Consider the following 22861-nt stretch of genomic DNA (forward strand, 5'->3'; position numbering starts at 1 on the left):
AAATAAAGGTAAATACTGTACATTTTTTTTAAAAGTGCCAATTTAACAAAGACTAATAGGGGAAAATCAATGGTGGTATTACACCTATTTAGGGAAACTACACGTGCACTGGTGACCTTATTGTACTTTCATTTTTAAAAATTATTACTAAACTAGTTCATACGTTGTAAAAATGGACTATTCGAAATGGATTGAGACACAGAAAGCACGTTTGAGGAAAAATTTGCCTTGAAATGGGGGTTTACGGGTGTTTGCTAAGTCAAATGGGTGGACAGACAAGGCTGTATTCAGTGTATAGTGTTAGGTTTCCTTGGGACAGAAAAAAAAAGAACCTTGTATGGTCACAGATTTGCATACATGTTGCACACTGAGAAATTTGACCTATCAGAGGAATTTGATGTGTCTCATCTGTGTCATCAGAAGAGATGCATTAACCCTGAGCACTTGTCTGTCGAGCCGCCTCATATTAACCAAGACCGCCAAGTTTGTCGTGGTACACACCCAACAAGGTGTCGAAAACACAAACCCTACCAAGACTGTTTGATTTAAAATGGTAAAACAATAATGGTTTTAAAGAGAAGTCTTATTTTTCTTCATATGATATAATTTAATTTATGAAATACACTTTTGAATCAACATACATATATTACATTGAGACTTTTCTTATAGCTTGCCATGCTAATCCCAATTTTACGTGAGCCTCTGTGTCAAATTTTAAATCACCTTTACAGTTTTGTTTATACAACATGTGATTTTTCATTTCAGTTTTAACCATGAATCTGACAAGCATTCTGTTGAAAAATCTTATATGTGAATTGGTCTGCAGATGACACTTTAGCATTGAGGTATGTATCAACTAATGTCATGTTTTATTTTTGTTTTGGCCGCAAAAGTTTACAATTTGCCATTGTGCCATCTGTATTTTGCACCGACAAAACATCATCTAAACACTTGCCTTGGATTTATACACATCAGAATCCAGTCTCACATACTTAAATTTTATAATTCGTACCAATTTATTTTTTTTACCGGCATTCAAAGGGACATAACCCTTTTTAAAACCATTTTGATGTATTTTTTATTACTCTTTCTCCTCATTTTAATGTAAAATACAAGAAAGTGTACTTTTTAGGTGTAAATCTATTAGAAATATACTGCAATAAATAAATGAAATGATTTTGATATCAGTAACAATTATGATTGACTGAAAGGGAACCGTTATTTGTCATACTCGGGGAACAGACCAAAAACTCAAGTTACACATAGGGGCTTATAGAAACTTCGGTGGAGACTGTTAACATTTATAGAAACAGTTCTTTCAGCTAAAACACTTTAATTGTTGATTTGACATTACATTTCTTTCATTTTTCCTGGGAAAATAATTACATTTGCTTTATTTTTTAGGCAAAAGATATCAAGTTTTGATGAAAAAAGAAGGAAGAAGGAAAATGGACCAAAACAGACCAAAACAGACCTTCAAATGAACTCTAAAAGGTGCAATAAAATTGTATATCATCTTAAAGTTGTCTTTTGTATCCTATTTAATTGTTTGAATGCTTAGATCATGAGTATATGATCAGATATTAGTCAACACTGCATTTTATAATGATACACTGAAAAAAGGATTTTTCGAAGAAATAAGACTGAAATCGCCGTAGGATATGACCTTACATTATAGTGATTTTCTCTGAAACTATAGATCTGACTATAACAAAACTTGGCAGTTATGCTTGAAATAACTTGCAATTGGAGGGAAAAAAATACATTAAGTTTATTTGACATTTAGGTGTTCTTTAGGTGTAATACCACCAAATCATGATACGGCACATCCGGTTGCATACGAAAGTAGGTCTAAAAAAATATTCCCTTGAATTTGACAGCTGTAGAAAATTAACCCTGCATTTCAATGCACTTAATTTTTTCTGAGTCATAAACATGTATGTTGGGTGTCTGAAAGCATCATTCTTTGTTTTTTTGATGGTCTTATAAAATATTTTGGAAAGTTAAGGTTACCTAGTTACCAAAGCAGGTAACCAGTAAATAATAGTGTAAAAATTGGGTTGTTTACTTCCGGTGCTGGTTACTTTCTTATATGCAATGAAATGTAGTGTGAAATTTTCACTGTAGCACTGGACAGGATTAAACTTTATTCATGCAAAGTATTTCTTTGGTTGAAATAAAGGTAAATACTGTACATTTTTTTTAAAAGTGCCAATTTAACAAAGACTAATAGGGGAAAATCAATGGTGGTATTACACCTTAAAACCAAAGGAAGGTGCGCTGACAATGAAAAATGCATATTGAAACGTATCTTAAACTAAATCTAACAACCAAAACCAGTGATCCATACGTTGATAAAACGAACAATGATAAATAAAAGGTACAATAATAAATGAAATGTACAAAATAATAAACAAATAAACATTTAGAGAATAAAAAACATAAAAGGACGACCTTTGAAGAGAGTTACCTGGAATATAATTCCGAAAGAACTCGAAACATTGTACACGTAGCACGTAATCAATGTAAGGTCGGAAATGTGATCCATACTTTAAACGGGTGGATATTGGATCAATATACCTATAAGTTGGTGAAATTCCCAGAAATACTTTTTCCAGAAGACTACGAAGACAATTAGTTCACTTTTCGGACTCTGGGAATAACAAGTACTTCTATCGTATTCGAAGAATATTTCTCAGTTTTAAGTGTAATTTTTAAAGAGGTAATTTCTCCATCGTGTCACATACGACGTCAAACCCAGGTAAATATTTCTTTAATTAGTGAACAGACTACTTCTAGATAAGATGTGAAGAGATATTCCGTGGTCATATCACAGCAAGAACTATTCAGTTACTGATATGATGTGGAAATTTTTACTTTTAAAACATCTTAAAATTATATCACTTTTAAAATATCCTCATTATGCATGTGATCTGTCTGTACGTTTATACGATCATGTATTCAATAAAATACTTTTCGAATTGCTCGTCGACGTATTATTTCATTTCTATATTTGATTGATATTTTATAATTTTAATCATTTATTTGCAGCCATTTATATTTACACTTGCACAATTAAATATAAAGATATAAAGTGATGTAACATGCGTATTTCCAATTATTCTGCTACTAGTCATAAAACAGTTACTGTTCAAAAACTTGCCACAGGAAGATCATAAAAAGTACTTTTCTTATTTATTTTAGATAACTATATTTTGTCTAATATAAGATATCAATTCAGTTACAACAGACATATAATACAAGAGATTGGCAACTCGGCGAAATCCCGTAATATCACACGGCCAGATTTAAACCTCGCGAGATCTCTTTGGGTAATAGGCCACAGACCACAATTAATTCCTCTATCAGTTCTTTATAACCTTTTGCATCATTAAAAAAATTGCACCATGCACTTTTGTCAAATTTTTTGTGTGTGTAATGTATTGTCCTAGTCCAAATATATATCCAAAATTCAGAAAGATTGAAGCAATCACTTTTACAAATTTAGCCAATACACATCCATACCCCTATTGACAAGTCAAGAGATGTTCCGAAAACTGTAAATATCACCTTTTTGCACTTGACCTAATCACTCATTCCATATCAAAATCAGTTAAAATACAACCTCCAAAAATTTATTTGACCTCTCTTCTTTCATTTCCACCCAAAAAGATTTAAGGAATGAGTGAGGAAAGGAAAGAAAAAAAATTAAGGAAAAATACACTCTAATTAAAAGGAACTATATTCGTGGACAACGAAAAGCGGGGTCATTAATTGTGGTCTTGGGCCTATTAGGGGCCTAAAACTTGACCAATTCTAATAAAACTTGGCATGATTCAAGCTTAGTATATTATAAAACAGGTTACAAAGTTTCAAAGCCATATGATACCAAATAAAAAACATGTGGCATTTTTTATATCTGAATTTTGGGTGCTGAATTGTGGCGTTGAATTAAAACAATTAAAACTATCAAATTTGAGCTTCTAAAAACCAAAAGATACCAAAACTAACACTTTTTAATGTCTCTATGTATAAGTTAACACCTATTTAAAGCAACAGAAAGCATATTTCATGTATCAGACTTATGCAAAATGGCCAGAAGTTAATTTTATATGAGCCTGTGCCAAAAAATAGAGGTTTTCAATTAGGGTGAGGCCTTATATCAAATGCAATATTTTTCACTTACCACAATTTTCTGAAGTTGTTAAGTTATCAAACAAACTTTAACAGGTTATAAATGTACTTTTGATGGAAATATAAGTTTCAAATAGCATAACGCATGTGGATAAAATGGTCTTTAGCAATGTTATGCTTAAAAAAACAGATTGCCAGTTTAGGCCGTTCCCCACATTTGCATATTTAAAAGCATATAAATGATATGAGAGATGGAGATATACTTCTTTTTGCTAAAATCTGTGCTCAGATATGATAAAACATGGAGCCTGGATGTAACAAGACTGTCACTTTCAACTATATATGCAGACAGTATGGTCTGATGCAAAGTTTATTAACTTTACTGTTTAAAAACTGAATGAAATGTCAGCCTCAAAAGGCCAATATTTAAACCACTAGCTATCCAACAGAAGAAAGTAAAGGTAGTCTGTGAAACAGAAATGGTTAAGCAACCAGTAATAAGTGTTTTTGATGTAGGTTCAGTGCAATCTGTTTTGGAATACAACTTTTAAGTGCATAGAACTTCACATTTCACCTGCTGCGTATACTGACCGTTAGACTTAGACTATTAAAACAGCACATTTTGCACTCTTTTTATGTTTTTATCTACTTTTTTTTGTGTTCAGAATTCACAAATAAGTTAAACAACTGAAATAAATACCACAAACACAAATAGATATCAGAAAAAAACTGTCAGAGAGAAATTAAGCATGCTGTTTTTGAAAAAATAGTGAAAAAAGTGAAAAAGCTACATTTTAGGCATTTAACCTGAAAAGTGACTTTTTCACAAAATTTCTATCAAATGAAAGTGAAAATCATTTCTTCTCATATAGTTTGACAAATCAATACCAATAGATCATTCAGAAAAGATGCCAAAGTAAAAATTCTAAATTTGCTGAAATGCACCTCTTAGGCCACAGACCACAATTAATTCCTCTATCAGTTCTTTATAACCTTTTGCATCATTAAAAAAATTGCACCATGCACTTTTGTCAAATTTTTTGTGTGTGTAATGTATTGTCCTAGTCCAAATATATATCCAAAATTCAGAAAGATTGAAGCAATCACTTTTACAAATTTAGCCAATACACATCCATACCCCTATTGACAAGTCAAGAGATGTTCCGAAAACTGTAAATATCACCTTTTTGCACTTGACCTAATCACTCATTCCATATCAAAATCAGTTAAAATACAACCTCCAAAAATTATTTGACCTCTCTTCTTTCATTTCCACCCAAAAAGATTTAAGGAATGAGTGAGGAAAGGAAAGAAAAAAAATTAAGGAAAAATACACTCTAATTAAAAGGAACTATATTCGTGGACAACGAAAAGCGGGGTCATTAATTGTGGTCTTGGGCCAATAGAGGCATTTTCAAAGTATTAAAAGTCCTCGAAGTAAGGACGAATGTGTAAGCATAAATTAACTGTTTCAGTGTTAAATTTAACATAATTAATTAAATAATTTGAGTTCATACATAATTATTTATTTCAATGTCATTTAATTTTGATTTGTATTATTTATATTATTGAAAAAGAGACATAATTTGATATTGAATTTAAATTTAAAAAAAAAGATATTATATACATAATACTTGATAAATTGTATCAGAGTTCATTTTATTTGATAGTTTCATAATGGGTTTTTATTGAATATACACCTGTCTCGGAGATATAATTTCACAAGTGACATGTATATTCGATGGTCAGGTAAATCACAACCTGTGAAAAAGAGTTTTAATTTACACCTTGTAAACAAGACGTTGTTACACCACAGGTGTCCACACTCTTTCCAAAACTACTATTTACAAAAAGTAAAGATGATTAATGTGTTAAAAAAAAAACTTAATTTGTTTGTATATTTATCGTTATAGTCCAGCTGATTCGTGCATATTTTCAAAAGAATTGTGGGTTTGATGATAAAAGCATGAGACTTTGCACAAGGGTAAACATGTATATTGTGGTCAATTTAGGCTATGGACCCACTCTGAAAAATCCAAAATGGCGGAAATTTTCAAGATGGCGGACAGATGCTTTAAATTTCACAAATTTACCAATAAAAAGCAAAGAGATTTGACACTAAATCTTTTTAGAGTAAATACAACATAAGGAATCATTTCAGATAAGTTCTATTACTATTTCGAACTACTCAATAATTTTCAAAATGGTGGACATTTTAAAAATGGCCGCCAAAGCAAGTGAAATACACAAAACCAAAACTGCTAAAAACTTCAACTATTTTTTTCACTATCAAATTGTACTTTAAAAACATTTCTACACGAAAGTAATTACAGTTCTTCAGTTGTCAAAGTGTATCACAAATTGATTGGTCATCTAGTCTCTGTCACATTCCCCACCACATTTACACAAAGTGCTGTGCATAACAGCATGGCCTTCACGCATTTGCATCGTCCACGACATCCATTTTCAATTTTACAGCCACACTTTATCAGCTCATTACAACAGGCTGAGGCTTGTTGCAAGGATGTCCAATAGGGTATCCACATCTGTGTTTTGTCCTTTTGCCATCCCCATTCACTCGGTGAACCTACTTGGGGAGAAGGTTCTAGACATTTTCCCCAACAAAGGCTTGCCATGTAAACAGCTCGTTTTGTATGTTCTAGTAGAGCAGATTCTGATGGAGGAATGTTATCTATTGCCCTTCCTTTCCTAGTGAATAGATCCTTCCGTGCGTCGTTCACCTTCGTACATTGGCTTGTTTTATCATACATTAGTAGAACATATCGCTCTATCTGAAGCATGAAATTGGAAATAACATTTGGTGATGCTGTTCGACTTAATGTTTCAAACACAGGTGTAATCTCTTCAAAAGAGCTCCATGTATCCCATGCGGTTTTCTTTCCTTTGTAAGCAAACGACGATACTTGATCACAACCTGTAAAGGAGTGAAAGAACAAAAGTCCCCGTGAACTTAAAGGTCCAAGACTTTTGGCGATGTCATGAACAGCTAAATATCTGAAATTTTTGCCAACTCCAAAAGCAATCCAAAACTCATTCACCTCAATTTCATGGACAATAGAAATTGCAATAACTACGACATCTGTATCAACTGTCCTCAATATAACCCGTTTTAATCCTTCTTCTACAGCATCATACACATGCAGCATCATCCGTGTATCTGCTTCCTCGTGTGTGCACGGTGATAATTTACTAATATCTTTTGGTAGGCTGCATAGAACAACAGTTCCTTTCGTAGTAATCACCTGTTTCTGTTCATCAGACCCTCTTGCTGAAGCTACTAATTGTTCAGCTAAATATATGAACAGCTCTGTTTTATTGTCATTAACCCTAAGAAATGCCTCCCAGTTTCCTGGTACTCGTGAATCTGGCAGGACACGCCTTCTCACACCTTTGCCTCTTTTACATCTTGTTGAGGCTTTCAAACTATTCGAGATGTACTCATCCCAAACTACATCAAGTCGACTTACAAAGCGCAACTGATCATGTATGTAAGGCATAAAAATGTCATTGAAATAGTCTTCAAATGTCTTACTTCCACGAGGTTTCAACATATTAATGATGGCTGCGCCATCTATGACCAAAACGTCTGCATTTGGTGCCTCCTCGTGCAGCTCTGTCAATCTTTCTAATGGAACTAACAGGTCAGATTTTGATCCCAGACGCATTTCTCCAAACTGTGAAAGAGCTGGAGGATATGATTGGTTTTCATGCCGAAAGAATTCCTCTAAGTCACCATTTCTTACTTGGCATGAAACATATAATTGTGAAAACAAAGAACAGTTTTGCTTCAAAGATGTTATCTGCTGTTTGTCTTTTGTTTCGGTCTTCGGTTGTTGTCGACTGAACAGCAATAGCTTGTTTTGTTTTATTGGTACATGAAGCGACTTTGATTTATTTTTGAAGTCTTTCAGTTACAAACTGATGGTATTGTTCTTTTCCAAGATTTTCTACATTTCTTATAGTCTCACAGACACGTGGATCAACAATGTCTCGTGTATCTAGAATCAACAAATCTGTACTTTGCTCCTGAAAAGGATTTCCCATTTCCTCAAAAACGGCACACAAAGCTTTAACTTGAATTGAAAAAGTTGTTTGTTTACTCTTTGTTTGTTCATGATGTCGAACATCAGGTCCCTTGCTCTGATCTCTTTTGATCCATTCTTGTGACGTTTGGAATTCATTGATTACTCTGGCCATTTCCGGTCCAGACACCATCCAACGCTGAAGTTGTGCCATATTTTCAGTCAAGCCTATTGCTCCACCTTCTCCTTTGACAAGTTTATTGTTTTGTTCGTGTGCTTGATCTATAGCAATTGACGAAAATTTACTATGTGATTTATGCAACACAAACTTGCCATTTTCAAATTCTGTTGCAACACTTGGAGCTGTATCGTTCAATGCCATCATATCCCGTACATGTACTGGAAGCCATCTTGCATAGTTTGGATGGTCTAAAGCAAAGAACCATGGAATAATCTGTGTCACAGAATCTTTGTATAATTTGAAGTTACCTTCTCTTAATGATCGTACAATCAGCAGAATGTACAATTCAAACCTCAATGTCAACGACCAGAAGTGAAAAAGTGGACTTTCAATTTCTCTCAGCTCATGCCATTCCTCAAAAGTAACATCAGTATCTTCAAGGCTAGGTTCTTCCATACACACCCTATATGCTCGTTGCATAAGAATATACAGTGCACTTGCAGTTACTTCATGGGCGTGTCGTGTTCTGGAGACATGAGACGCTCTCAAAAACGAATCTGCTGTTCCTGATGATGCTATATTCGCTTGACTCAAGGCACTTGTCCAACCACTATTGTCTAACCAATCGCCTATGGTTCTCAGCGCTGCTATTTCGATGTGTAGACCTCCAAACAGGACGACAATTTGTTCTTCTGAAAATCTGTTTGGCCAATTCCACTGAACTGATTTCGCAAGTGCATAGAGAGGCTGATCACAGGTGATTACTGGTATCTGTCCAGGATTTAAAAATTGAACACATTGTTTTGCTATATTCATAGAATGTCTAATCATTGCGATAGATTTAGCTTCTTCCTGAAACATGGGTAACAGTGAACTAATATCTAACGGTGCATTGATATCTGATGTGGCTTGACTAGCGTGGAAAGCTGCCCAGGAATATTCCATGTCTTCAATGTCATCTGCTTCAATTTTGGTATTCACATGATTAAGCCACCTGTAACATTATGTTTTACTTTATATTGAGTTAGTAATAAATGATAAAGTGTTCTAATATATATATGTGTGCATACAGACAGATGAACAAGCAATTAACATAGCAAATGTGCAAATAATGAGTGTTAATATCACATGAGAGGCGAGCAGTTGAAGCATGGCTATAAATGGTAAGTATATGTGTATAGTTTTCTATAAAGGTTAGTATTATTGACATAGGCATACAGTTTTCTAAAGGTAAGAATTAGTTTTATATATGTATATAGTGCTAGAATTAAAAAGGTGAGTATTGGTATAGTTTAGGCAACAATTCTAAAAGTTGTGCTAATGTATACTGTTATGGAAAGAGCAGAATATTCATAATGTGTTCAAACATCAAACACACCATTCCGAATATTCATAATGTGTTCAAACATTCAGACAACAGCTAACCCACCAAACTCAATCAAATAAAAGCTACAATAATAGTTGTTTGTTGCAACTTTTAAAGCTGGTATCATATTGCGGTTCTCAACCAGACTTTTGTCTTTCAGCATACGTCTGAAAATAATAACATACCTGTACTCCAAATTCATTGCACTTGCTATCTCTGTACCATCGCTAATCATCGGACCATGAACCGTTGGTATTTCTGCAGGTTCTTTTGGAAGAACAACAGGAGGGACGATGGTATAGGCTTTTGGTAACGGTTTCAGGTCTTCCCTCTTTGATACTGTAGAATCGATTGGTATGGTTAATCTCTCGACACCAACATTTCCTGGAACTGGATGTTGAAAAAGTGATATGGCAGTTCCATGCAACGATCCTTGAGCAGTTGTCGAACTCGGGTTATGGTCGATATTATCCACGGCTGCAGTTGTAAACACACCATTCCGAAGTTTTGCTGGACATACCACATTTTCAATATTGAAAGCCTCACAGATGGAGTTGCCAAGAGCAGTAGATAAATTCATTATTCTGTCATAGGATAATGATAAACCTAAAGAGTACATTTTATCAATCAATCCTCGTTTCCTCGTTTCAGCATGTAGCAGAAGGCCCAAATATATTGGGAGAGGTGGCTCTCGCTCTGTTGAATGGAAGACTGCGGAGGAATCCTTTCGTCTGCGTATGGAGGAATTAAACTGAAGCAGCTGTGAAATAGTTAGTGTAGTCTGTGCTTCAATAGAATTGCTTGACTGCATTTTAATATTTGGTCCACCAAGGATCATTCCGACTAATGTTTTCAATGATTGTGGAACAGAGTTTTGTTGACAACCTGTCTCAAACGTTCCATTAAATATATATTGCATTGCCATCATGTCCTTTCGCACTATCTGTGCAGCCTTAGACAATAAAATTGCCTCATCATCATAATTTGTTCTTGTTGCATGTTTTATTGCAGCACCAACATCATCGTTATATAATAATAGCACGTCTCTTCCTTGTTTATGGGCCTGCAAGTCTGGGATTGCTGCAAGAATTCGGTTTTTTAGATCTGTTGAATGCACCCTTGCAGATGTTCCTAACCCAAACTGTTCCATTCGAGAGGTATACATCCGCGTTAAGTCTGCTAATTTGAAAATTGGAATTACATCAGAGTCTATGCGTGATTCTTCTATGTACACTACCAGCTCCGCAAGGACGATCCCGTGGATACGACTGTCTGAACTTTCATCACTAATCTTTAGTGGTCTTGCTCTATTATACAAATGTGTCAGGCACTTAACATGATAAATGGCTTCTTGTGAAATCATGTCACCTGCGCTTAGTTTTGCCAAAAGTACTGTATCTTGCAGGTCAAGTGCACATTTACGTACATGTTTGTCTATTTCAAACGTAGATGCTTTGTGTAGATCTCCTGAAGACTCACCACAGAAGAAACAATCTTCAGTCATTGTCATTGTTGCAGAGCCAACACTTTGTCGTGTTATTTTACTTTTAGTCCCAACCTGCTCACCACTCTCTCCTTTTCTCTTCTGCTTTTCGTGTCTGTCAATCTTTAATTCTGAAAACTTATTTCTACATGTTTTGTGCCATTTTGCATTGTGCAGCTGCAAGTTTAAAGCCAAACCGTTTTCGTCAATGAAATGTTCTAATCTAATCGGAATCGGGAACCATTCAATTAGCTGACATCGTTCTAAAATTGTTTCAAGTGTTTTGTATCCTGTTCCTACATCTACGTCAGATCGCTTGCTATTAGCGGGACACTGTAAATTTTCTTTAGTCTGTTCTTGGCAAAAAATACATTCATTCCAATCAAAGTCGGCAGATATAGAAGATGTTGATGGTAATTCCGGATCTACAATTTTGCACTGTTTTGACATTGCTAAAACTACTAGTTTATATCTCAAAATATACAGCTACAAGACTACCAATACCTAAAATGACAAAAAAAATCTTATTTGTTCATAATGCAATCAAGTTTCCCTACTTTTAAACTCTTTAGCACCCCAAAAAATCAATTGGTAACCTAGGATTAGCCAAATTTGTTAATTTTGATATATGACGGCGGCCATCTTGAAAAAAAGCCGCCATTTTGAAATTTCAAGGTGGGTCCATAGCTAATATTGTTTAGAATACCCATCTCTACTACCATGCCAAATTTGATGCTTTTATCATCAAACCCACAATTATTTCACCAATCAGCCGGACTATTAATCATGATTGACTTTGTCCATGTTGTCCGATATTCATGATTTCATGTATTTATTGCACTGATAAGCATAATGTGCTTAAAGTAATTAAGAATTAAATTGAATTGATTTATATAGATTCTTAAAAGTTGATTACATTTTGTGTTCATTATTAATTGGGCTTGTATTGAGTTGTTTTTTTTAGGATTGTCGGTAAATTGTTGTTTTCTAAGTGTGATTTTCGAAATTTCATTATGAGCTTGCATTGAGTTGTTTTTTATATGATTGTCGGTAAATTTATGGTTTCTCCTTTTCACGGATTGTGTATTTAGGACTTATATTTAATAGAAAATGGCAATTTATGTCTCATTTGTAATAAACTACATTCATGTGCACGCAATATGTCGAAGTCCGATTTTATTTCCCAAGTCAGGAGCCTGTAATTCAGTGGTTCTCGTTTGTTTATGTGTGACATATTTGTTTTCCGTAATTTTTTTTTTATATATATAAATAAGGCCGTGAGTTCTCTCGTTTGATTTGATTTTTCATGGTCTTATCGGGACCTTTTACGGCGGACTATGCAGTATGGGCTTTGCTGATTGTTGAAGGCCGTACGGTGACCTATAGTTGTTAATGTCTGCATTGACAATCATACCACATCTCCTTTTTATATATAGTTGCTACCTTTTCGTGTAAAATTTTTGTATTTAGAAACATAATATTCTGTTGCACGACTAGTAACTTGGCAAGACTTCAAAGCATTCACCAGTTCATGGTTTATATGCTTCTTTGAACCCTGCATGTTTCATTTGGACTTATTAAAAATCTCCTTGAAACAGCCATACACATGTATATATAGTTTTACAACTATTTGACATGATGTGTGAGTTAAAACCTCTTTTCTTTTACTTTATACAAACTGCATGAAAAGGTCTACCTTTGTTGTTGATCATGCTGAATTAATTGATGGTTACCTAACGTCCAGTGACAAATGTTTCATACTTTTTATATTGATGTGTTAGGGACGACATCAACAAATCAATGAACTTATTTCAAATAGTTATGGGGTAGGTGGGTCAAAATTGCTGCAAATTTTGTTTAATTGACATCGATTTTATATACATGTATATCCGTGTTGGTCAATTAATTTTTCCCAAATTAAGTTAAGAGGGGGACGGGGGTAGGGGGGGCAGTGAAAAAACTATATGAATAAAGTTTTTTATCTAAAATTATACTTTTGATGTCGTCCAATATTGTATGACATTTTTTCCCCTGTACAGTATATGTATCTGCAATATAATATTTAACTCTCCACAAGAAACCAAATGGCCCAAAAATTAAAAACTATACGTAACCACACAGCTTTCAGCAATGAGTAAAATCCATGCTGCAATATCAACTATAAAAGGTCCATTTATGAAAAGGGTTTAACAACTCAAAACATGTAATGGCCTGAAATATGTACAAAAAAGTCCAAGTATGATGTACAGCAACAAATGACAATTGAATTACAAACTCATAACTTGGGAAAGGCACATACAGAATAAAGGCATGATTAATATATTTCATCATTATCACAAGCCCTTAAATTTTGTGTTCTTGTTTGTTTTTTGTCATTGTTTACACCCACAGTTAGCAAATCTATAAAACCTATGAACCAATTAATTTGGTGTTGCGTTTGGATAAATCAAATGACATCTGTAAACATAACACCAGCATACATCCTATTATTCTAAATAGAAAAGGACCAGTCAGACTGATAATCAATCAGAAGTTGTATTTATACAACGTATCTAAAATATTACTGCATATGATTCCATCCTTTTTCAGTCTTTAACCCAAAATATAAGAGAACTCAAATCATTCCAGGTATAAATAATATTTTTATTATCACACATCTTTTTATAATGTCATGAATGTACATTCATATTCAATATTTTTTTTTCATTTCTTACAGCATATGACCATAGGGTTACAAATTCAGCATCTAATCTGTCTAAAGAGAAATCCAACAAAATTGATGTAAAAAAAAAGAAAATACAGATGGTCAATGCAATTTCAGTACTACATATGACACAATATTTCACTCTGCCTACATAGATACAGCAGACAGCATTATATCAGATCCTATTCAAAATCTATTTGGTGATTCAGCTATAACAGAAATTACAAAGCAATGTAAGACAAACAATGAAGTTGAACAATTGTTCCAAAGCTGATTCAGTGACTTGTTCAAATTTAATGCTAATTTATGCTTGTCTCATGATAGAGAAATGTTCTTCTCCAAATTCCATAAAGTAAGATTAAGTAAATCAGTGACAGAGGCATACAGCACCCTGTTTAGTAGTAATGAATTTCTTGAATCCGATTTCAAAAACTTCATGCAAGTGTTCATGCGTGAGCTCATAAATCAACTTCTGAACCAACAATGTTTACATGAAACACAGAAGTCTAACATTCAACAATCATAACTTTCCGACAAAGACCAGAGCGTTCTATTCTATATAAGTGGCTACATCATTAGAGCATGCAGCAAAAAGTGTTGTAAATTGTATTATATGTCTCTGGTTACAATAATTAAAAAACTTACAATAAATTACCATATGAAAGGAAAAAAACACCTCATTCTTGGATATCTTCTTTAAAATAAGTCTTTCTTCTTCAAATGTGTCAGCAAAAGTTGCTCTTTTCATTTGAGCTTTCTCTAATGGCAAAGCTTCATCAAAATGTAGTTTTTTTCAGTCTATATCTCTCTTTGGTCGTAACGAGCGTTCTGAATCCATCATAAGTTAAAAATTAGTTGATACAGGTAGTCTCGAAAACATCGTAGAACAGTAGTGAAATTGGAAGTTAATTGCCAAGACTGGAGATGTAAATAGTCTCAAGCAAAATAAAACAGCTTGATACAGGAACTTGTCGCAATAACGGTCATATAAATCTTTCATAATTCCATTTAACAAAAACCCTTATAATTTATAAAGTTATTTCGGTTGTGTCCATATGATTTATAGTGAACATGCATGTTTAAGTATCAAAATTGTTTATTAACGGCCGCCTAATTATTTTAAAACGCTTTTAAAGATATGCAAGAAAATTGCAAAAAAATCAAATTTATTTTTAGATGCGATTTCAAAATTTTAATGTACCTTTCACGAAAAAAGTTAATGTAGAGGAGAAAGATTTTGTATTATCAAAAATGGAAAAAAACTAACAGCTGGACAAAAACTTTATTTTAAATTAAAAGTTTCACTTCTTTTACTTATTATAACTGCATTTTTAAAGTCATGATGTAAAACAATTTATTAACTGTATGAATATTTTATGTACAAATAGATTTGTTTTGTGACCTGTGAGCGATTAATTTGGTAGGACCATGGAAGTATTGTATCATTATAATAATTCCATGGTATGACTTGGAATTTTTCTCGCAATCTTCAAACAATGACAACTTTTTTTTGATAAAAAGGCCCTGATTCGTTCAATTCACTAAAATACCAAATACAAGATACAAGAAATAGACCAATCTATAAGTCGTGAAAAATATCGCGGACCACAAAAACGAAATTTACAAATAACAGCCGGTGATAAAGATACTATTGTCCATTCTCTCATACAAGAAAAAGGGAAGTCACCAATTATAAAAAAAAAAGAGTTTCTTGGTGAGAACAAAGCGTAAACAAAAGTTTAGCTGCAACCTAAAATTTAGGACAATTTCCAGGATTGAAAACTACCTATTGTCCGATCTATCAAACGAAAAAAGGTAAGGCACCTTACCTTGCGTGATTCTCGATTCAGATTCCCAGCTAGAAGACATCAAACACATGTGTTGTTCCCGACTATCGATCGAAGGGGTAGAAAAGATGTTTTACCTCTTCAATATGCACGTGACAGTTACAAGCAGATGCCCTTGTTATAGAGAAGACAAAAGAACCACCGATATTTATGGGTCCGACTTACATTCACGACATTCACGACGACAGCGACTAAGACATTTTTAGCAAAATGGTATAACCATCTTAGAGTGAAATTAACTATTTTTGTTGCTGGCGGGCGAAGAATCGGGATTAGTAAAATCAATGAAAATGGCATTCCCCGAATCTGGTCACATTCTGTATAGTCACCATTTATAGGGTTATATCAAACAGAAAATTATAGACGATGAAAATCGACCAAAACGATAGAGAGTCCGTACTGTAGTGTCCAAGGACTAATACATTACGATGACGATATTTGTTTTGATGTGAAGTGGGAACAGATCTGAACGACGTCAACTGTATCTTCGATTTATAATCACATTATTCATAAATCAAGTCAAAAACCATTCTAGAAGCTTTCAAACACTGTTTCGCTTATTAAACTGTTAAAAGAGAAATATGACTTGAAAAACATGTCAGATTTACACGTTTTTGGAAACAAGCTTAATTTGGATTAACATCTGGAGTGTCACCATTAAAAGGAAAGGATGGTTTATTATATAGTGAGCCGAATACACAAGCTAACATCCTAAATGGACAATTTAAAAAGGCTTGTACTACCGAAGATACATCCTCTATGCCAAATAAAGGTACTAGTCCCCACCCCACTATGCCAGACATATTTATTAGTAATAATGGCTTATTAAAGTTACTTAAACACTTAAATCCACACAAAGCCACTGGCCCTGATAATCTGCCAGCATATTTTTTACATAATTTTGCAGAAGAATTGTCTCCATTTTTGACATTCTTTTTCCAAAACTCTATTGATACTGGTAAAATCCCAAATGATTGGAAGCAGGCTAATGTTGTACCAATATTTAAAAAAGGTGACAAGCATAACGCTATTAATTATAGACCAGTTTCATTAACTGCAATATGTTGCAAAATTCTAGAACATATTTTAACAAGCAACATAAGGAAACATCTTACAATTAATAATATATTAAATGATAGTCAACATGGGTTTAGAAGTAAAAGGTCTTGTGAAACCCAACTTATCATCAGCATACAAGATCTTGCAAAATCATTAGGATATGGTAACCAAATAGATGTCATACTTTTAGATTTTTCCAAAGCTTTTGATAAAGTTCCCCATCAAAGATTAGCCCAGAAATTAGAATTTTATGGTATTAGAAATCAAAATTTAAATTGGATAAATGACTTTTTAGCTGACAGGCAACAGCAAGTAATATTAAATGGTGTTAAATCTTCAAAATTAGCTGTTGACTCTGGTGTGCCTCAGGGAACAGTTTTAGGCCCGACATTATTTTTACTCTTTATTAATGACCTACCCGAACATGTAACTTGCAATGCAAGACTTTTTGCAGATGACTGTTTATTGTATAGAAATGTAAATAATAGTTCTGATGCACAATTACTTCAAAAAGATTTATCTAGTTTAGTAAAATGGGAAGAAGACTGGCAAATGAATTTTAATCCTGAGAAGTGTTATGTAATTCATATTTCTAAAAAAAAAGTAAACCTTCCTCTTTTGATTATATATTGCACAATCATGTTTTAGAAGCAGTAAAAGACAGTAAATATTTAGGCGTAACTATAAGCCATGATCTTGATTGGGGAACACATATAAACAATATTACTTGTAAGGCAAATAAAACCTTAGGTTTTCTTCGTAGGAACCTGAAAAACTGCACACGTAAGGTTAAACGTACACATCACTTGTCCGTCCAGTCGTCGAATACTCTTCCCCTGTCTGGGATCCGTACAAAAAACATCAAATCACTCAGGTTGAGCAGGTACAGCGTAAGGCAGCCAGGTTTGTCTTCAATGATTATAAAGACAAATCCCCTGGTGCAGTTTCAAACTTAATTAAATCTTTGGAATGGGAAAATTTAGAAATAAGAAGGAAAAAAGCTAGATTAACTATGCTGTATAAAATAAATTGGGGGTTAGTGGAAGTTCCTAAGGACAATTTAACAATATCTGATAGACGTACTAGGGGGAAACATAAATTTAGGCAAATATCTACAAATAAAGATTTCTATACATTTTCATTCTATCCTCGCACTATTTCGAACTGGAACTCACTACCTGAAGCAATAGGTATGTCTGACACCCTGGAATCCTTCAAAAGTGGCATATCCACTCTAACACTTGAAGGATCCACAACAACTTATTAATTTAAACTACAAAGCCACTGTACATAATGTATATATGTTATTGATAATGATTTTTTTTTGTCATATCATTTTTAAATTAAGTCCATATGTACATAGCACACAAGTTCCGGGAAGTTTTACACTCCTACCTAGGAGTCTACTCCCGTATTCGGAAGAAGAAGAAGATTTGAAAACCTTTAATGTTGACAAATTCTGATTTATTAATCATTATTATAAATTCATCTGTGAATCTGAAAGACAGATTTATAGACACTTGTACTGCAAGGGACCACCACTTGATGAATAATTGTTCCTCTCACCATTTCCAATCGATTAATAATTAAAAGTTAAGTGTAAATACCAACAACGGCAAAGCTTTTTTTCTACCTGACAGTATAATTTTGCTTATCGGGTTCTATTGTGGAAATTAACTTGATTACTTAGTCAAAGATGCTAAAAACGTACTGTACTAGTAACGACAAAGTTATTATCAGTTACCTGTGTGACGTGTCCCATCATGTTTAATTATTTAAATGATACATCTCCAATAAACTTATAGTGTGTGATTTAAATAATTGAATCATACCGGTCCTGTAAATCTAGACTGAACGTACTAATTACGACAAAGTTATTTTCCAGATAAATGTCAAACGAAATCCATAAAGTTTTATTTCACACTGATCATTGTATCTTAGATGTCAAATTATTTTGTGCTTTCAGATGATCGGAACATGTGGCAATTTACAAATCTATATGATATTTAGGATTTCTTCTTTTTAACATTTTAAAGTGCCTGAAGGAGAGATACATGTATTGTAGAAGGAAGGGGTCAACTATGAGGAAATATATTTTACTTTAAAAAAAAATTATTTTGTTCAATCGGACAATCCATAATTTACGTATATTTTACAGTAATGTGACTTAAAATTGAATAAATGATAACATTTTTTGGTTAACAAACTTGATGAAATGGTAAACTTAACACGTTCACTTTAAATTAATCATAGTAAAGGTTAATATACCATGTAAAGCCTTTAGCTAAGATAACTACTCTACAAGTTCGCTATGCAAAATTTCTTCGGTCCTATCGAATACAACAATAGTTCAAATGATATCAAGATTGATCTTTATCCGGGTCATATTTGCTACGTTTGAATATATCATCATGTATTGTAAATTGTATTACTTGACTTAGCGGTTGCGGCGAATTAAAATTACATTAGAAACTTATTTTCTTTTCTTAACAGCCAAGACAGTCCCATTCAAAGCCAAACCACGGCAAAGATAACAGGTCCGTCTAGAACACTTACGAGACATAAAAATCCTGATAATTTTGTTGGAAGCCCGAAACTGCCGAAGAATATTAGAAAGTATGTCAATCCCAATTAATTACAAGAAAACAGATACCATGAACGATTATCTGTTAAAAAGGTTTTTAGTAGGCTGATTATTCACAGGACATTTATTTCGTGTTGATTTGCTGATGAAGTAGTATATTTGAAATAAGGTTAGTTTTTAAACAGATGCACATATTAAGTTGACTTTCACTGACATATTTTTTACCAAGCGGGACAATATCTTAACTGCGTTAGTGATCATTCGCATAGTTTCCAATTGTGAACTTTCCATTTCTAAGTAGCAACGTTCCAGCAGCACCTGCATACGGGGTATATATCTCCCAATCGATACGATATTCCCGTGCTTGCATTAAACCAAGAGTTCCAAATGGTGAATTTGAAATCATCCCTTCGTAAATTTTACGGACGCCATCTCGAGGCTCTGGTTTCGCAGTCTGCATCAGGTCTTGGAAGCTTTGGTTTGCAGTAGTTGGCTGGTCCTAGAACTGTAAGGCAGGCTGTGGATCTAGTTGACCTTTGCAGTAATAGTCATGCTTTTAGTTCATTTCTTTCCATGTCTTATGCTCTGCAAGCTTTTCTGCGTTCTGCTTTAATCTTCTTTCCTGAACGGCTAAGGTTAGCGTGTAATCTTGGTTGTACACATATCCTCAGTGATTGATATAATCTTGCATCCAGTTCATGTTAAGTTATGGGCATAGAAAACTCTAGAGGAAAGAACCGAATACAAGATAATATCTTAACGTTTCAGAAACCAAAATGTGGACTACCATGCACAATGCAATGCAGAAGAGCTCACTGGATATAGTGCAGTTGTTTTTCAGTTATAAAACTGCTCTGGAGCTCATAAAATGAAGCATTATAATCAACATTATTGTCATCCGAGATATATAATATTATTTTTACCGTTGTAATGAAAAAGCAAACACAAACATGCCAATACACTTGCCCTAATTGACCTTTCCCTTGAAAATCGATAAAGCGAAGGATTGTTTTGTCAACATGATCCCATGGTAATGCTAATGTTTTTCTAATGTTGTCTCGTGCTCATCAACCCAAAATTCATACATGTAAAACCAATATTGAAATATAAATATAAAAACATATCCACATTTTGGTACTTATGGGTGGGAGAGGGGGGGACTTATCAAGAACCTCATCAACCAAAACAGGCAATATGTATTGCCTGACCAAACATAGCCCTTAAACCAACCACCACTTGGATATTGAAAGAATGAGGATGTATCACATGTACTTCCGCCAAAGATATCAACCAATGAGGTTGTACACATATCCTCAGTGATTGATATAATCTTGCATCCAGTTCATGTTAAGTTATGGGCATAGCAAACTCTATAGTCCATACAGCATATTTGCAGGCCAATCTCAAAATATACCACTAGCAAGGCTTTCCCTTAAGGAATAGTATTCCCAATACTCAAAACAAATTCAACACTTTTATTAAATATTATTCCTTTTAAAATTACTTTAAAACACTTCTAAACATTTAAAGATGCATGTAAACAGTTCTTTATAAATCGTTCATAATTCAATAAATTCTCATGAATTTGACCACATACGGACTTTTAAAAGTTGAGTTAAGGCAATGAACTCATATCAAAATGAACATTGTCATTATTCTAATAACATCTTCAGCATGTGGAAAGCTTGTAAGCAAAGGGACTTAACCTCCAAGTGTAAACTATGCTGGCTTGTCTCTTTCTTTACTGTTGTTGAATCAAACACACTCTTTACTTCATAATCAGGAACATTGACAATTGTATTTCCACTCGATTCTTCACATGTCTACTGAAAATATATTAACCAATAACAAATTGTGTATTTGTACTAAAGACAGCATTAGTCACACTTTAAAAAGGAAAAATCCCTTTGCCTACAATCCACGTGGAAAACCACTAGGGAATCAGTGTCCCTCGAACTGTAGACAAAGAAATTTAAATTAAAAAATTTAACCATACATAAAATTTAAGTATACATTTGTACTAGTATACAAAATCATTCAACATTATATTTATTTATTAATTGAGATAAAACAAAACAATTGCAACCATTATTTAATCTCCCATGACAAAAAGATTTTTGTGACATATTTCAACACATCAATGAAATTAATTACACATCCAAAGAAAACATCATGAAATTACGGAAAAATTACTAGCATTACTTTTAAATAGGTTCATTTGAACATAAAGCTGCTTCCATTTTTTTTTTTTTTTTTTTTTTTTTTAGTACCGTGCCATATTGGCATCTTCTATTCTTCTACCTTTCTCAACACAGACATACATAATTTAGTGTAGTACCAATATTTTCCCCATGCATTATTTTCCTATTTTCAGAAATCAAAACATTACTTCAATTGCATTTTGTTCTCACCATATTCTGATTAGAAAAAATCCTTTCCTTTTAAAAAGGTTGTTCAAACTCATTAACATGAATCATCGTGCAATGTCGTATTACTTCTCCTTCATTCGTCACCCCTGTCAAAGCTGTAGGTAACACCATCTGAAAACAAAAACATTCTATTCAATTATATGTACAATCAAACAGACCGCTGAACGCGGACCTCGACGAAGACACCTTATAATTCAATACACATCACTCCGATAAAAAACATGAATATCAAGTGACATGTCACACTAAATTATTCACTTTAAATAGCATATTTATCAGTATGTACGATGTAAAAATAAATGAAAAGTCCACAACACAGTCAAAAGTAACAAAAGAAACTATTTATCCTATAAACAATTTATTATTCTCCTTTCAACTACAATATTCCAAAATGGCCAGAGCCCCCACTTCCACATATATTTTATATAGCGATAGCACTTTGCCCTGCGTTTAACCGGCGCACGGCATAACAAATATCTGACCACCTGGGTTGATAATAACTACCTAAGGTCTAAATCCCAAAACATTTTGCCACCAAGGTCAAACATTACCATCTAGTTCTATCAAGAAGCCGCCAAGGCGAATATAAATGACCACCAAGGTCTTGACGCCCCCAAGGCTAGTATTTTTAATTCATTGTTGCCATCAAGGCAAATGTAAAAAATCATAAAAATGACCACCTAGGTCTATTGCCACCAAGGCATATAAAAATGACCACCTAGGTCTATTGCCACTAAGGCATATATAAATGACCACCTAGGTCTTTTGCCACCAAGGCATATATAAATGACCACCAAGGTCTTAAAGCCACCAAGGCTATATTGCCACCAAGGCAAATGTAAGTAAAAGTTAAAGAATATAGTTACTTTGCCGACAACACGTGGAGCACGACCTTCCCACAGCTTGGATATTGAAAGAATGAGGATGTATCACATGTACTTCCGCCAAAGATATCAACCAATGAGGTTGTATTTATAGTCAATGTTCATTTTCTTTGGTGAAATTTACCTCGTTTTGAAAGTTCTACTCCT

General features: G+C 33.7%; 2 long non-coding RNA genes across 3 annotated transcripts; one reads left to right on the plus strand and one right to left on the minus strand.

Moving 5' to 3' along the window:
• Positions 1–763: 763 nt before the first annotated feature.
• LOC139494880 (uncharacterized) lies at positions 764–1522 on the plus strand. Its single transcript, XR_011657193.1, has 2 exons — positions 764–845; positions 1405–1522. It is a non-coding gene; the product is annotated as an uncharacterized lncRNA (long non-coding RNA).
• A 19340-nt stretch (positions 1523–20862) lies between these two features.
• LOC139494881 (uncharacterized) lies at positions 20863–21917 on the minus strand. 2 transcript variants are annotated; one of them, XR_011657195.1, is made up of 2 exons: positions 21813–21917; positions 20863–21224 (listed from the first exon to the last, which is right to left on the minus strand). It is a non-coding gene; the product is annotated as an uncharacterized lncRNA (long non-coding RNA). The 2 variants fall into 2 exon arrangements; XR_011657194.1 differs by having other exon boundaries at positions 20863–21227; positions 21813–21880.
• Positions 21918–22861: the final 944 nt, after the last annotated feature.

This window comes from Mytilus edulis, chromosome 11 (assembly GCF_963676685.1).
Source record: "Mytilus edulis chromosome 11, xbMytEdul2.2, whole genome shotgun sequence".
NCBI classification, from domain to species: Eukaryota; Metazoa; Mollusca; class Bivalvia; order Mytilida; family Mytilidae; genus Mytilus; species Mytilus edulis.